The sequence below is a fragment of the Sinocyclocheilus rhinocerous genome, unplaced genomic scaffold, assembly GCF_001515625.1.
Source record: "Sinocyclocheilus rhinocerous isolate Xijiao unplaced genomic scaffold, SAMN03320098_v1.1 scaffold615, whole genome shotgun sequence".
NCBI classification, from domain to species: domain Eukaryota; kingdom Metazoa; phylum Chordata; class Actinopteri; order Cypriniformes; family Cyprinidae; genus Sinocyclocheilus; species Sinocyclocheilus rhinocerous.
In genome coordinates this window covers 2,126,374-2,144,875 of record NW_015631049.1, presented here as the reverse complement: position 1 = coordinate 2,144,875, position 18,502 = coordinate 2,126,374, and the positions used below count along the sequence as shown (strand labels likewise).

The following is an 18,502-nucleotide window of genomic DNA, read 5'->3' as shown; positions in this document are numbered from 1 at the left end:
AAGAATATCTCTTTGGATTTGAGACTTTAGTCTTTGCAACTTTACAGATCTTCTTTATGCACCAAGAGCTTGTAACACTCCAAAGAGAAAGGAAAAGTTGAAATCGCATCATATGACCTCTTTAATACGTGAACATAGAAGATGTGACCACAAAACAATCATGATTTTTTTTTAAAATCATAACGTGTAAATATATATAGTCGCCAGTGGCGACCTCAGCAAAAACTTCACTCGCAATTTAATATTTTTGGGCGCAATTGCGACCGTTTTAGTCACAGTTTGGAGCCCTGAGTGCTCCACGGTGGAGTACCTCATTAAGCTACTGGAGACGGAGAGTTTTAGGAACAATGACATCGATACTGGCTGGCTGGATCACCTTATTGCAGAGAAAGTGCAGGTAAGACCCAAACCTGGGAAGAGAACTGTTCCAGATCAAGACTCTCTTTCCTCTATAGGAACTGATACTTCTACTTCCTTCTAAGTAGAGGCTCTACTTTCCTCTCATGTAAAATAAACTTTGAAGCCATTTAAAGTAAAGTGACATTTGTTTTATGTTTTTTATTTTGTGTTTCTTTTAGGTGGAAAGGCCAGACACCATGTTAGGTGTGGTATGTGGTGCTCTACAAGTTGCTGATGGAAGTTTTAGAGAGAGCATGTCTGACTTCCTGCATTCACTGGAGAGGTATTTCCACTACTCGGGCACTCCAGCATATAAGGCATTAAAAACCCAAAGAAACCAATATAATTGTACAGCATTCTGTGTTTTAATGCATTTCTGGATGTTTCAGGGGTCAGGTGTTGCCTGCTGCTAGTCTTTTCAACAAAGTCAGTGTTGATCTGATCTATGATGGAGTCATATACTGCCTACAGGTAACAAAAAACACTGAAATCCCTTTGACCATCTTTTAATTTACGATTAACCGACATGAATCTATTTGTTTGTGTCTGCGGTACAGGTGGCCCGCCAGTTGCCCACCACGTATATTATCATAATGAATGATTCAGATATTGAAGTTGATGTCCATAGACTCAGTGATGGCGGTCTACTTCTTTCCTATGGTGGCAGCAGCTACACAACCTACATGAAAGAGGAGATTGACAGGTTAGAGAAGAAGAGAAGAGGTTTTGTACTGGATACCAAAGTGTACTTTCTTGTGTATCAGCTGATGTTTATTTGGTCTTTTGTCATATGATGTATAGCTACCGCATCACAGTGGGCAACAAAACGTGTGTGTTTGAGAAGGAGCGAGACCCTACGGTGCTCAGGTCGCCCTCTGCTGGCAAGCTGTTGCAGTATGTAGTCGCTGACGGTTCTCATGTTCTGGCTACCCAGCCTTATGCAGAAATTGAGGTAAAGATGAGGCAAAGCATTTTATATTTCTAGGTGGCAGTTTCTCTTTATAGAATGCACTTTTTCATATACTGTATATGACCATATGTGGCACTGACAGAGATGTTGGGAACAGTTTTAAATTACTTATTAGAGTGGTTTATTAATTTTGCTGTCTTTTTACAGGTTATGAAGATGGTGATGACCCTGCATGTCCAGCATTCCGGTTGCATTCACTTTTTAAAAAGATCAGGAACAGTATTAGAGCCTGGGTGTGTAGTGGCCCGAATGGACCTGGATGACCCCAGCTGTATTCATCCGGTGATTCAGCTATAATTTCTGCTCCCAAGATGAAGCACATGATAAAATCCACTTACTGAACGGTTTAGTTAGAGTGTTGGGCAAATGTTGAAAATTTTGTAGTTCCATTTAGCTGGTTGGCCCAAAGATGTATTGGGACCGTTTGACTACACTTAAAAATGTACTGTATGAATGTGATTGCTGTATGTAACAAAATGTGGCAATTATTGTTTATTGTTATAATTAATAATTAGTTGTTAAGTGACAATTATTGCAAAGAAAAATAGCTCTAGCGTACTTTTCAAGCTATATACAATTCTCTCTGAAATAAAGGTACAACAGCTGTCACTGGGGTGGTACCTTTTCAAAAGGTACATATTTGTACCTAAAGGGTCCATTTTGGTACCTTAAAGGTACATATTAGAACCTAATGGGTACAAAAGTGTACCTTTTGAAAAGGTACCGCCCCAGTGACAGCTGTTGTAGCTTTATTTCTAAGAGTGAATATAAAATATACTGTTCAAAATGAAGAGTATTTTGACACCTTCTGGTTGTCAGATGTTTATTCAGTGGATAATGTTCATAATTAATGTAAAAGGTGAACTATTCTTGTGAGGAACTGACTTACATCTTCCAAAAATCACATTGAAATCATCTGGTTAGAAGTAAAAATGAAGTGATGTCAGTTCTGTGAAAAGATGTAGTATAATTTGGTTAGAAATCTATTGCATTCATGCATTTTCCAATGTAATTCATGCATGTTTTAGTGTCCAAATACTTTTTGGGGCCACACTTTTTGCTTTATTACTGGTGTAATTTATAGACACACTGCCATCTGTGATGAGAAATATTAATTCTTGGTCTACTGCCTCAGGTAAAGCCGAATACAGAGCCATTACCATCCCAGGAACCTTTACCTGTTGTAGTGGAGTGGCTTCACCAAGTGTTCCACAATGTTCTGGAGAACCTGGTGAAAATCATGGATGGATACTGTCTGCCGGAGCCATACTTCAGTCAGAAAGTCAGAACATTGATGCACTGATCAGACTCAAAGCAGCATATAAACAGTGTGCAATCCGGTCTGTTAACTATCCATATGTCGTTACAGCTGAAGAAGTGGCTCGACACACTGATGAAGACACTTCGGGATCCATCTCTACCTCTTCTTGAACTGCAGGGATTATGACCAGCGTGGCAGGGCGTATACCAATTACTGTGGAGAAGGCCATTCGAAAGGTCATGGCACAGTACGCCAGTAACATTACCTCTATGCTCTGTCAGTTCCCCAGCCAAAGGGTGAGTGACGAAATTAATATACTTATCTGGAACATAGACCGTTTTACATAGTCAAGTATAACTCAAAAGTCTTTATCAATCTTTGGAACCATCAAATTAGTTGAAATCAACAAGTTTAGTTGATGTACCAATTTGTATTACTTGACAGATTCTCTTTGTGAAGATATTGTATAAAATGTATGTTCTGGGGGCAAAAATCAACACTTTCAGATAGCAAATATACTTGACAGCCATGCTGCTACTCTTCAGAGGAAAGCAGACCGAGAGGTTTTCTTCATGAACACTCAAAGCATTGTGCAACTGGTGCAAAGGTGAGAAATGCCTGATGACTCGCACAGGCGGATAACCTAAAAGATCCTACCTCCGCTTAAGATAACCAAAGACATCTCTGTTAACTAGAAAATGTCAATATGCACCTGTTTTTCATCATTCTTAGGTACCGAAGTGGCATTAGGGGGTATATGAAATCAGTTGTGCTGGATCTGCTGCGACGGTACCTTCAGGTGGAGATGCAATTTCAGCAAGGTAAATGTCCCAATGTAATCTTGATACTACTGTCACAGCAGAGCAAACAAGATAATTTCAGAAGTTTTACCTTTCTTTTATATATTTCTATATATAAAATTCTGTCATTCCCTTAACAGCTCATGATGATAAATGCGTCATCAACCTAAGAGAGCAGTATAAGGCTGACATGACTCCAGTACTGGAGTGCATCTTCTCCCATGCTCAGGTCTCCAAGAAGAACGTCCTAGTCACCATGCTCATAGTAAGATCACCGAGAGGTTTTCTTCATGAACACTCAAAGCATTGTGCAACTGGTGCAAAGGTGAGAAATGCCTGATGACTCGCACAGGCGGATAACCTAAAAGATCCTACCTCCGCTTAAGATAACCAAAGACATCTCTGTTAACTAGAAAATGTCAATATGCACCTGTTTTTCATCATTCGGAGGTACCGAAGTGGCATTAGGGGGTATATGAAATCAGTTGTGCTGGATCTGCTGCGACGGTACCTTCAGGTGGAGATGCAATTTCAGCAAGGTAAATGTCCCAATGTAATCTTGATACTACTGTCACAGCAGAGCAAACAGAAGATAATTTCAGAAGTTTTACCTTTCTTTTATATATTTCTATATATAAAATTCTGTCATTCCCTTGACAGCTCATTATGATAAATGCGTCATCAACCTAAGAGAGCAGTATAAGGCTGACATGACTCCAGTACTGGAGTGCATCTTCTCCCATGCTCAGGTCTCCAAGAAGAACGTCCTAGTCACCATGCTCATAGTAAGATCCTTTCTGAAATGCTTAGCAGTGCTTATTTATTTTATTAAGCTGTGGCTTTGCAAGTAGATTCCCCTCAATCATTATGAAAATAGCAACAGGATGTTTAAGTAGCTAAATTCAGTAGTTTGATTTCATTGATACATCCTGTGCTAATTTAATTTATAATGCAACTGAATTTTTATTTTCAGGACCAGCTCTGTGGCCGGGACCCAACGCTTGCTGATGAGCTCATGGTCATTCTAAATGAGCTCACATAACTCAGTAAAATGGAAAACTCTAAAGTAGCACTTTGGGCCAGACAGGTATGAACATCAGGGGTTGTGATCTTTGAATTCTGCTGAACTCCAGAACTTATGTGTTAATGTTGACTTCTGTACTGTATATGCACTATACTGGTCACTACTATTGAGCTGCACAAGTGTTTTTGACTTTGATAATGTGACACTGAAAACTGGAGTAATGGCTGCTGAAATTTCAGAAAATAGTAAACTGCTATTTTAAATTCTAATATTTCACAATATTCCCGATTTTACCGTATTTTGATTAAATAAATGCAGCCTGGGTGAGCCTTCTTTCAAAAACATTTTAAAAAATCTTACTGAAAAACTGGTAGTGTATACTGTGTTATGCACATAGGATGACCTACAATATTTTCCAAAATGGTAGTGTATCCCTTCCATTTCCAGTATAGGAACATATATCTTTTTTTACTATATGACTGGACAACCAAAAGTTACATTTTACACATAATTGAAAAACTATTTTTTGTGAAAATAGAACGTCACTCTCTAAATAAAACATGGAATGTTGTGTAGTCGTGATAACAAAATAGCATACTTATTTGAAATGCTTATTGTTTAGAAATAAAGCTTATTATTTAGGGAAAAAATAGTAGGCAGCATTCAGTATATAGGGTACATTATGCACTAAGCAGTACTCTGACCATAACAACTCTCTATGTTTCTTCAGGTGTTGATCGCTTCTCATTTGCCGTCAAATGAACTCAGACATGACCAGGTGGAATCCATCTTTTTATCAGCTATTGATATGTATGGGCATCAGTTCTGTCCCGAGAACCTCAAGGTAAAGCAGCAGCAATTCTTTTGTCTTTACCACTTTAACACTTTTATATATTTGATGATCTAAATCCTGCATTTGCAGAAACTCATCCTGTCTGAAACCTCCATCACTTTCAGATAGCAAATATACTTGACAGCCATGCTGCTACTCTTCAGAGGAAAGCAGACCGAGAGGTTTTCTTCATGAACACTCAAAGCATTGTGCAACTGGTGCAAAGGTGAGAAATGCCTGATGACTCGCACAGGCGGATAACCTAAAAGATCCTACCTCCGCTTAAGATAACCAAAGACATCTCTGTTAACTAGAAAATGTCAATATGCACCTGTTTTTCATCATTCTTAGGTACCGAAGTGGCATTAGGGGGTATATGAAATCAGTTGTGCTGGATCTGCTGCGACGGTACCTTCAGGTGGAGATGCAATTTCAGCAAGGTAAATGTCCCAATGTAATCTTGATACTACTGTCACAGCAGAGCAAACAAGATAATTTCAGAAGTTTTACCTTTCTTTTATATATTTCTATATATAAAATTCTGTCATTCCCTTAACAGCTCATGATGATAAATGCGTCATCAACCTAAGAGAGCAGTATAAGGCTGACATGACTCCAGTAATGGAGTGCATCTTCTCCCATGCTCAGGTCTCCAAGAAGAACGTCCTAGTCACCATGCTCATAGTAAGATCCTTTCTGAAATGCTTAGCAGTGCTTATTTATTTTATTAAGCTGTGGCTTTGCAAGTAGATTCCCCTCAATCATTATGAAAATAGCAACAGGATGTTTAAGTAGCTAAATTCAGTAGTTTGATTTCATTGATACATCCTGTGCTAATTTAATTTATAATGCAACTGAATTTTTATTTTCAGGACCAGCTCTGTGGCCGGGACCCAACGCTTGCTGATGAGCTCATGGTCATTCTAAATGAGCTCACATAACTCAGTAAAATGGAAAACTCTAAAGTAGCACTTTGGGCCAGACAGGTATGAACATCAGGGGTTGTGATCTTTGAATTCTGCTGAACTCCAGAACTTATGTGTTAATGTTGACTTCTGTACTGTATATGCACTATACTGGTCACTACTATTGAGCTGCACAAGTGTTTTTGACTTTGATAATGTGACACTGAAAACTGGAGTAATGGCTGCTGAAATTTCAGAAAATAGTAAACTGCTATTTTAAATTCTAATATTTCACAATATTCCCGATTTTACCGTATTTTGATTAAATAAATGCAGCCTGGGTGAGCCTTCTTTCAAAAACATTTTAAAAAATCTTACTGAAAAACTGGTAGTGTATACTGTGTTATGCACATAGGATGACCTACAATATTTTCCAAAATGGTAGTGTATCCCTTCCATTTCCAGTATAGGAACATATATCTTTTTTTACTATATGACTGGACAACCAAAAGTTACATTTTACACATAATTGAAAAACTATTTTTTGTGAAAATAGAACGTCACTCTCTAAATAAAACATGGAATGTTGTGTAGTCGTGATAACAAAATAGCATACTTATTTGAAATGCTTATTGTTTAGAAATAAAGCTTATTATTTAGGGAAAAAATAGTAGGCAGCATTCAGTATATAGGGTACATTATGCACTAAGCAGTACTCTGACCATAACAACTCTCTATGTTTCTTCAGGTGTTGATCGCTTCTCATTTGCCGTCAAATGAACTCAGACATAACCAGGTGGAATCCATCTTTTTATCAGCTATTGATATGTATGGGCATCAGTTCTGTCCCGAGAACCTCAAGGTAAAGCAGCAGCAATTCTTTTGTCTTTACCACTTTAACACTTTTATATATTTGATGATCTAAATCCTGCATTTGCAGAAACTCATCCTGTCTGAAACCTCCATCTTCGACGTCTTGCCCAGTTTCTTCTACCACAACAACCGGGTGGTTTGCATGACTGCCTTAGAGGTCAGTAAAGCCTGACCTTTTCTTCCTAAATGTTAGTGGTATGCAGTCAGGACTTTCCAATGTATTGTGTGGGAAATCCTCAAGTATACGTACGGAGGGGATATATAGCATATGAGCTGAACAGTCTTCAGCATCATCAGCTTCAGGACGGAACATGTGCAGTGGATTTCCAGTTCATGTTACCATTATCCCACACCAACAGGTATAGCAGCAACCACATGTAGATTCTTTATATTCTGAATAGGGCTTACAAATACGATCCAGATACTGAAATCTCCAGTGTACTCCCATGACTTCAAAATACACACAGTGGGATTGTTGTGACCAACTTTTTTATGTAGAGAAGCTTTTTGGAATAATCTTTATGAATGGTAGATCATTGCTGTGGTGCTTAACAGACCACACTGTTCATGTAATAGAATAACAATAAAATTTAACCTGAATATATAGTACAACTATTTTCTATTCTGGATGATTCTGTATGATCCTCTGTAACATGTATTCTCTTATTTTGACATTGTTTTCTGTGTATCTCTCCTCTGAAAGAGAGCCTTGCGCCTCATTGAGCCAGTCCATGCCCAAATCCATGTAATACGCTCTTTTTATTAGCATCTCTTTAATGAAGTAATATATAACAGAGTGCAAAAAACTGATTCTGTCTTACACTCCTAACTTCCCACTTCGGGCTAAAACCTGGTTTGGGTTCCCCTTACTAAGCTATACTGGGCGATGGTATTGAGCACAGGGGAAAACAGATTTCATACCATCACGCTGGGGTGTTTTAAGTGATTGATCAACTTGTTTTGAGTATGAAAGAAAAAGGTACATAGGTGATTAGATTGCAATTACTTTTATACATTATTTTATGTTTTAATTGTTTAAAATAGTCACTGAATCATTTATTTCTTTGTATATATAAGTAGACATGAAATTAAAATTGACCCCGTTTACTTTGCTAAACATTCCTGGTCTCATTTGTGAATGATTCATCAAACGACAAAAGTTTTGTCTTTTTGTTTTGTCGTCTTTCCTCAAAATGTAATAATCAGAAATATGTCACATTATGGAAGTAAAATGGGTTGTGAACACCTTTTCATGTCGATTTTAAACATGAAAGCATCAAAATATAAAATATTCATCTTTATACAAATATTTACAGTTCTTCAAAAATCTAAAATACATTTTTTTTTCAAGTCAAAGCAGATTGGTCAACCACACTGAGTCACGTTAACTGGGGTGTTCTGTATACAAATGGCAAATGAAGGATTGTAGCTTTCTCATAAAATGCAAAAAATTATTCACTTACAGTTACATTTGCTAATTATTTTTCATGGACCTAATGATAAATAATGATTAAAATCTATTTTGATATTTTTTTGTAGAGAAATATTCCTAATAAGATTGTTTTTAACATAATCATGATAGAAAGAGATCCAAAGTTAGAGGATGACAATCCCATGCTAACAACTCACCTGCTCTCATTTCAGAGGGAGCAGTCCTACTTTGAACAGGTAGAGTACAGCTCCTCCCTGCAAACAGTCAGCCTTGTGTGTACAGTAGTGCATAGTATGTCTGCAGCAATGCATGCTGGATGCATCTGTTTAATAACTTGAAGAAATGTAGCCCTAAAGGGTAGTCCTTTTAATTGTTTTATTTGGATTTAATGGCTCAGATAATTTCAATGTCAATTTATTGGGTAATTGTACAATCCTAAATCGGCCTTAAATGTGCTTCCAGTCAACACAGTCTGAAATTGTGGAATGCATTTACCAATCCATTCCTGATTACTGAGTATTTTGCATTTAAACTTGTGCTTTTTTCCATTCAGCACAAGCAGTGCAATTAGTTTAGCCTTTTTGTCCATAATTGGTACCCATAATTCCCTTCTTTTGACTGTTTGCACTCTCACTCACACACACACACACACACACACACACAAACACAAACTCACACACACACACACCATCCTCTCCCCACTCAGATTGTCTGCTCCTGTGAATGATTCAGGAGAGTTTCAAACAATGCGTCGTCAGGGCAGTGAGCTCTTCCTGGAGGGGGCACTGTCGCCCCCCTGTCAGAGGATGGGAGCCATGGTTGCCTTCAGTAGTTTTGACCACTTCAAAAGGTGCCTTCACTTTTTTTTATCTTATAAATACAGATTTTGATTAAATGGTTAACAAAATGGTTTGATTGTATTGTAGGTGTTTTGATGAAGTTATCTGCCGCTTTGCGGATCCGCTCTGTGAGAGTTCTCTGTTCTCTGATGGCTGTTCCACCTTCTGTGATGGGGAGAGCTGTAAGGTCAGAGTTAGGAGAAGTAACAAACATTAATATCTCACTCAAAAAAAATGCATTATTTACTCGGCCTCATGTAATTTCAAACCCATATGATTTTCATTTTTCTATTAAACACAATATTAGTTAATGGTCTGTCTCTGTTTCAGAACATGAAGGAAAACCCCATACACATCATAAATGTGTCAATCAAACAAGCAGACACTGAAGATGATGATGCTTTAGTCAAAGCTTTCACTGTCTTTGCTCACTCTAAGTAAGCATTTTAAAGTCTTGTCCTTTCAGCTGTGTGTGCTGCTCCATGACTTGACTCTCTTTGTGCCTAATTTCAGAAAACTCTGCTCTATGAGTATGGAATCAGAAGAATCACATTTTTAGTTGCACAAAGGTGAATGCTCAGATACACAAATGACTGCCATTGCCAAAATATAGTGTCAATCAAAAAAGTTTCAAATGATAAATGCTAAAATAATAAATCTTCCCCGTCAGCGGGAGTTCCCGAAGTACTTCACGTTCAGGGCCAGAGATGAAGTGAGTGATGCATGTGTTGATTTGATCATTTAGAAATGTACATTATAGAGTAACAACTGAACATTGTCCTTCTTTTTCTCTTTAGTTCCATGAAGACAGAATCTACCGTAACCTGGAGCCTGCTCTGACCTTCCAGCTTGAGCTGAATCGCATGCGTAACTTTGATCTGACGGCCGTTCCCTGCGCCCATCACAGGATGCAACTGTACTTGGGTGCTGCTCGTGTGGAGGAGGGTGCAGAGGTCACAGATTATCGCTTCTTTATCAGAGCTATCATTCGGCACTCTGACCTCATCACAAAGGTAACTGATGTTACTATTAGACAGTTTGAAATCCTGTATTATATTTAATAGGAATGAAGCTGCAGTATATTTAAAACCTTTAAGAATACTTGTTAATTGTTACCATTCCACAATTTTATGCCAAGCAACTTGTGCATTTTTCAGTCTTTTTTTCCTGTCAGTGTGAATAGTTGGGTCAAGTCTTGTGGTTACATTGGTCTAACTGGACACCATCATAAATGCACACTTGAATGACCCTTGGCATAAATCATAAAATAATTTACTATACTGCACAGAATTTTTACACAGACTTGTGCAACATTATTCTTGTTTATAGTACACTAGTATTGAAAAGTTTGGATTAGATTTGTAAGAAATGAAATGAAAAAAAATTTTTTTTAAATGTTTTTGAGTTTCATCAGCCATTATTCCAGTCTTGAGTGTCACACAATCCTAAAGAAACCATTCTGATATGCTGATTAGGTGCTGAAGATCATTTATTATTATCGGCGTTGTATTGATATATTTTTTGTGAAAACTGTGATTCATTGTTCTTTGTTGAAAATTAAAAAAAAAAAAATTAAAAGAACAGAATTTATTTGAAACAGAATATTTTTGTAACAATGTAAAAGTCTTGATTGTCACTTTTGATGAATTTAATGCATTCTTGCGGAATAAAAGTATTAATTTCTTTAAAAAAAAAAATCTTACTGATCCCAAACCTTTTAACGCTAGTATATACAGTGCCGTGAAAAGGTTTTCCATTTATCGCAAACGCTTGATTGCAGTTGTTGCTGCAAAGGGTGGCACAACCAGTTATTAGATTTAGGGGGCAATTACTTTTTCACGTAGTGCCAGGCAGGTTTGGACAGCTTTTTTCCCTTAATAAATGAAATCATAATTTCAAAACTGCAGTTTGTATTTACTCAGGTTATCTTTGTGTAATATTAAAATTTGTTTGATGATCTGAATCGTTTAATTGTGACAAATATGCAAACAATTAAAAAAACAGGAAGGGGGCAAAAACTTTTTCACACCACTGTATATTGATGTACAGTATATTATGTCTCAAATTGCTTCCAAGTTCCACTTGTTTCAGAATTGGCAATAGAAAGTAAGTGACAATAAAATGTTAATACTGCAAAGTTCTTATTTCATATAATAGCAAAATATGAAAATATGACATGTAGGTTGTTGATGGGTATTTGTAAGGTATTTTTATATATGGCCTATATTTTATAAAAAGCTTTTTAGTTCTTTTCACTCTCTCTGTAGGAATGAGGGAGAGAGGCTGTTGCTGGAGGCGATGGATGAGCTTGAGGTGGCCTTCAGTAACATATCCACTCGTACTGACTGCAATCGCATCTTCCTAAATTTTGTACCCACTGTTATTATGGACCCCTCAAAGGTTAGATTCAAAAACATGAAACTTTTTTTCTTTTAACCCTTAAATGTATTAATCATAGCTACTGCAAGTGTTCCTGAGCTATATTGCTCAGCTACGTTCTGTCTTCTTTCCTGCAGATAGAAGAGTCTGTCCGCTCAATGGTGATGCGGTACGGTATTCGTTTGTGGAAGTTGCGCGTTCTCCAGGCTGAGCTGAAGATCAACATCCGCCTCACCACCAGTGGAGATGTCATTCCCATCCGCCTCTTTCTCACCAATGAGTCTGGCTACTATTTAGACATCAGCCTATACAAGGAGGTCACTGACCCCTCCACTGGACAGGTACAGCCTACATTTACCAGATTATGATTATACCAAATGAAACATTTGCATAACACAAAGTAGTCAAGGAGGAGTAAATGTGTGATGGAATTACTTTTCCAATTTTAAATTGCATATTTCAGAGATATCATAGACTGATATCTGACCCAGTTTTTTGAGAGTCACTGCACAAGTACAGAACATTCAAAGGCTAAGAGCAAAGTTGTACATCAGCTCAGACACAACAGCAGCTGCTACATACATCTTTGACTACTGAGCTTTGTACTCAGTACCATTTCTTCAGCTGACAGTTTTCTTCCCACCAACATCAAAACTGTTTATTTTTTAGAGATTGCAAGACTGCTAAGCCACAACACAGGGTCATGAGTGTGGTTATATGGCAGCTTGCACAAGCAATGGCTAATTCAAAGTCATATATGTGCTTTCATCTCTATTTTTGTCTGTGCTCTAAAGTGCATTTGCATTTCCTCTTGCCAACTGAACCTGATTCACTACTGACTGTTGCATTAGCTGGACCATCTTAAAAAATAGCAAAGAAGTCACAATTTTTGATGCTTGCAGTTGTTGTCAGACTTTATTCCTGATCTGAAATATGTTATTTGGATATAATCTTGAGGGTTTCAGTATTTCCCCCATTCAAGTAGATAGAAGCTGTACTGGCATTACTGTAAACCAATAATTTACCTAAACTGTATGTCCGCCAGATGATACTTTGATTTTGAACAATTCTAGACAGACTAGCAGTCATATACTACAGATTTTATTTAAGTAGATTGCCTTATAAGTATTGCTTTTGTAACAGTACAACAACCTTACTAACTCCAAAGCCACCCATTGTCCACAACAGTATCTGAAGATCCCATGACTTTTCCAGTTTTTCATAATTTATCGAATGAGGGTTAAGGATTTTGAAAAATATTTACTTACATGTATTCATGTTCTGCAGATAATGTTCCAGTCATATGGAGACAAACAAGGTCCACTGCACAGCATGCTAATCAACACACCATATGTCACCAAAGATTTACTGCAGGCCAAACACTTCCAGGCTCAGACCCTTGGCACTACATACGTCTATGACTTCCCTGAGATGTTCAGACAGGTGAGGTGATTCCGTTAAGATTAAACCTGTTCTCACTCTGATTGTGGCGGTCTTGTTCTTGGGGTGTTTTGTTGGATTGACATTAGCCTATTATCTTTTTTTTCTGTTGTCAGGCTTTGTTTAAGCTTTGGGGACCAGGAGACAGCTACCCTAAAGACGTGTTGATGTGTAATGAACTGGTCCTGGATTCTCAGGAGAGACTTGTGCAGATGAACAGGCTACCAGGAGACAATGAGGTGCATCAGTGAATTCACAACATATTCCTTCAGGGATTTTATCTTAGGCAGTGTGTACACTACTAATTCTCTATGGATCATAGAGGAACACTGTTCATCAGTCAGACTTATGGAACTGGTTTACATTTCCATATTTACCCTGTAAAGAAAAGATTGTAAATGTAAATAACTTTTCTCAACAATGAAGTAAATGGATTAGCTGTATGCAAGTCATTTGTTTGTATGTCGTCCCTTTCCAGATTGGCATGGTGGCTTTCCGTATGAAAATGAAGACTCCAGAGTACCCAGAGGGCAGAGATATCATTGTGATCTGTAATGATATTACCCATATGATTGGATCATTTGGGCCCCAGGAGGATCAGCTTTTTTTCCGGGCTTCTGAGCTGGCCAGAGAAGAAGGGATTCCATGCATCTACATTGCAGCCAATAGTGGAGCTCGAATTGGCCTGGCGGAGGAGATCCGCCACATGTTTCAGGTGACTTGGATCGACCCAGATGACCCTTATAAGGTGACTGAATGCTCCTAAAGGGTTAATGCGCAGTCAAATTGAGTTTTTCCAGTAGGAATATGCAAGATGGGCAGTTTTGTGTAAATTTTCCTGTAATATCACTAATGTTGTTGCACCTTTGCAGTGCAAAATCAAACCACTTCTGAATGACTCTTGGGTTTTCATTTTACAAATCATGTTTGATGCATTTCTGCTTTGATTTTCCAACTTTTGTTCAAGTCCATTATTCTGCTTTGCCCCTGCAGGGTTTTAAGTACCTATATCTGACGCCTCAGGACTACACTCTCATCAGTTCCTCTAATTCTGTCCACTGTCACCATGTAGAGGAGGGAGGCGAGTCCAGGTAAGCCTACTGGTTTTAGCATGCACAGAAAGACCTATACCCAAACACCTCTCTCTTCAGCTCTTATGTGTTCAAATAATGTGTCAGGTATATCATCACAGACATCATCGGGAAGGAAGACGGTCTTGGAGTGGAGAATCTGAGGGGTTCTGGCACCATAGCTGGAGAAACTTCACAGGCTTATAAGGAAATCATCACCATAAGCATGGTGAGACCTAACATCTACCTGATCCTGGAAGAGTAGACAACATTGCTGGCAGTTCTGACTCACAGTCTGTAAGTACGTTTTCATTTAAAGGATTTGCCATTGATGATTCAAACGTGAGTTTTGAGCAGTGTAGAGTAGCGTTTGTAGTTTTGACACAAATTTTAAATGATTTTCAACGGTCGCTTTGTCGGGTCCAGTGTACTAGACAGACTTTAGCTGTTGCGGCGCAGACACAGTGTTACTCACCTATCGAGAAGAAACAAAGCAACCTCGGCGTCCGATCGCAGGCCTTCCGCTCCTTGAGTTCTCTCTAGTGCTGGAAAGCTGATCCGATATTTACACAGGTCCTACTTCTTGCCTTAAGCCTTCTTTTGTTCCGCAGACGTTTTCCTCTTTTGTTTTTTATCCGCCATCTCTATCTTTCTGTTGCTCGGCTCGGCTAATGTCCGTCATGTGCACTGAACGCTCTCTCCTCCACATCATGAGTAGACACGCCCCTTACTGCTGATTGGCTACAAGTTTGTTTTGCTAGTCGGCCCGAATCAGTTTTCTAAAGCGTTTTTGAACAATCGCTTACCCCACCTTTAATCTCACTTGAACACAATTTCCTCACTGGCCCAGGGAATCTTTACCTGTGACACATGGTTTACTGTTGTACTCCACGTAGGCAACCCAGAGTTACCAAGCCAGGAGTGTAAAGACTTGGAGGCCAAACTGAAGTCTAGAGAGGAGTTCCTTCTTCCCATCTACCACCAGGTGGCGGTGCAGTTTGTGGACCTTCATGACACTCCAGGAAGGATGCAGGAAAAGGGTGTCATCACGGTATAAGAAAAACTCATTTTTAGGCACATAAGGCTCCATATGTCACCTTTTATGAAGAGATTTTTTTTCCATAGCTGTGGATCATATCAAAGACACATGCGAGAAATCTTCTGGTTTTAAATCTGAGTGGCCATTATGCTTTTTCACTTAATAAAATTTTCCCAGGACATCCTGGACTGGAAGAACGCTAGGTCATTCTTTTACTGGCGTCTGCGGCGACTGCTGTTGGAGGAGGTGATGAAGGGGGAGATGCAGGCCAACCAAGATCTGAGCAACGGACATATACAGTCCATGTTATGCCGCTGGTTTGTGGAGACAGAAGGGACTGTAAAAGTAAGGAAACTTGATTCATGTATAATGGGAAACAAAAATGTGAAGATTTCCGTTCAGACAGTCGTCAAGCTTAGGGTCTGAAACGATTCGCCAAGAAGAAAACAACAGTTATTGTAAGAAAAGAAAACTATGAAAAGTAGTTTCTAGTGAAGCTGAAATAAAATATAAATATGTTGCCTTGGATACCAACAGAAATAAATCAGTTTAAGTATTACAATTTCTAAAATTGTTACATTTTAAAATCAAACTTTAATTTTTATTTATATGAAAACGGAAAATATACAAATAAAAGTTAATGCAAAATATTAATAAATACTGTAATAAATAGTACTAAAATAACACTGGTGGACAGTCTAGTCAAGCTTTCCTAACTCTTAACCAAATTAAGCTAACTCTAACTTAAACTGTATCTTCATCACCTGAACTACTAGTATCTGCAAACTTGATAATGAAAAAGTTGGTATTTATTCCATGTAAGGTAATTGTTTGTTCACAGCAGGATGGAACACATTCTGTCATCAGAGAGAACATTAAATGCTTAAAGAGGGACTATGCTCTCAAACACATTCGCAGGTAATTCACAGTAATACTGGAAAATATTACTACAATTTAAAAGAGCTTTTTAACATTTTAAAATGTATTTTGTTCCTGTGATGAAATAAATCAAAGCTGAATTTCAGCAGCTTCTGTATTACTCCAGTGTCACATTATCAATGTTTCAAACAGTTGTGGTGCATATTATTTGTGATAAATTGTGAAACATTTTTAGGATTCTTTGATGAACAGGAAGTTTAACCGCATTTATTTCAAATGTAATAGTTTTTATAACAATGTCACTTTTGATCAATTTAATGTGTCACTGCAGAATAAAAGAATAAAAAATGTTTTTTAAATCCCGAAATTACCCCAAACGTCTGAGCAGTAGTGCACTTCATTTTTTTTAATTTGGTGAACAAAAAACAAAAAAACAAAAAAAAAAGCCAAAGCTTTGCATCCAACACCATTCCCAGTTTTCCATTTCTCAAATCTGTTTTGAGATTGATTCTAATATGATTCTCAGTTGAACTTGGTCAAATTTACCACAAGCAAAATGACCAACAAACAGCAAACAGTCATTAGTTGTATAAGCAAAACCTTTTTTAAAACAGGAGACTTATGTATCCATAAAGTCATTTTCTCATGGACTTGTCCTGCATTATATGTTTAGCTTGGTCCAAGCCAACCCAGAAGTGACCATAGAGGCATAGACTGCATCATCCACATGGCACAGAACATCACTCTCTCACAGAGAGCCAAAGTCTGCCACCTGCTGGCCACCTGGACAACTCTACCACCAGCTGATCACATCCGTGCCATTTAAATAAACGTACACAGAGAGATGATATTCGGTGGTATTATTTAATAATAGTGCTTTAAAACTTTAAAACAATATAAAAAAAAACGAAAAGAAAAAAATGACCGCTTTGGTCGGTTCTTTGGATCAACACATTGGTCAGTAGCCTTAAACGCACAATTTTAAATCTCAGCAATCCTATAGTCCACCTGTTCATCTTAGTGCAGTTACTGTTGGTTTGAATCACAGTGACCGTGTTCACATGAGCACCAGAGCATTTCCTTAAACTCACTCTCAAGAGAGGGAAACCAGTATATAGTGTTTATCTGTTCACATTTGTGCCTTTGTGTCCTTTTTATGGAGATAACCGACTGATGAATGTACAATAAGAGGACAAGACTGAATATTAGATGATTTTAGGGAATCACCGATGTTTGGAGAGCACATTCATGCTGTGTAGCACTTCCTCAAGAATATATGCAACATTAATTAAGCAGAACGAACTATTAAATCTCTATTATTAGAGTGAAGTAACAGTATTCCACCTAAATAATCACTATGTAGATATCAGGGTAATTCTTGATAATAACGTTCATTTCTGATAACATACAGTAGTTATGAACAAACATTGCATTGCAATATATAGGCTACTGTAATGCTTAGAGAATTGTTAATGTACAATCAATTTGTCATGAAACTTTGATTCGTTTATCTGTTCATATTGAATGTACATTAACTAATCTGCTTAGTGTTAACTATATTACATAATAATGAAAGTTGTTATAAAAGTGTTATCAATATCAGGGCAACTGTATATTTTAATGGCTTGAATTTCGGTTGTTTGTATAGTTTATTTCACATGACTGCAGGTAATTCTTCTGTTCATATGAATACAGCCATACAGTATGTGCTGGTTCTATGAATGGATAAATGTGTGTACCTACTGGTGCTGTACTGTACTCAACAGTTAATTCTGACTAAAGAAGACTTCTTGATCAGATGTAATGCCTTTAATCGATTTTGTGTTTTTAGAACTTGTACTGTAATCAGATTAATACTAGAGCCGAAGCGCTAGTCTAAGTGCCTGACTTTATTGACTGTTTATCAGGATGTTTTAAAATGAAATTCATAATTATGCATTAAATAATGTAAATTTTCATCTTGGTGGAGTTGTGGTCATTTTACCAATTCATAATTATCTTAATCTTAGAAATACAGATGGGTCAACATTTTGTTCAGTTGTGTATATACAGTATTTGCTTTGTTTTTAACATATTATTCTAGCCACACTATTTGTAAGGTGGCGTTTAATATATGTAATATCACTAATATTACATCAATTAAATGCCACCCTGCAATGCGTACTGTATGTTTGTCATGTATATGCAGCTGAAAATTAAGTCATTAAGAATTAAAAACAAATTAAATGAATACATATTTCAATCTGAATGCGAAATTTTATTGCTTGCATTTGAAATATTTCGATATGTACAATAAAAAATGATTAATGTCACCATTTCAGCTCTATTCATAAATATAAATAATAAACAAACATTAAAGA

The 18,502-nt window shown here is 37.4% G+C and overlaps 1 pseudogene; it reads left to right on the top strand.

Moving 5' to 3' along the window:
• The window catches only part of LOC107741277 (acetyl-CoA carboxylase 2-like), a 24,252-nt pseudogene extending 6,677 nt beyond the window's left edge, over positions 1-17,575 (top strand).
• The last annotated feature ends 927 nt before the right edge of the window (positions 17,576-18,502 follow it).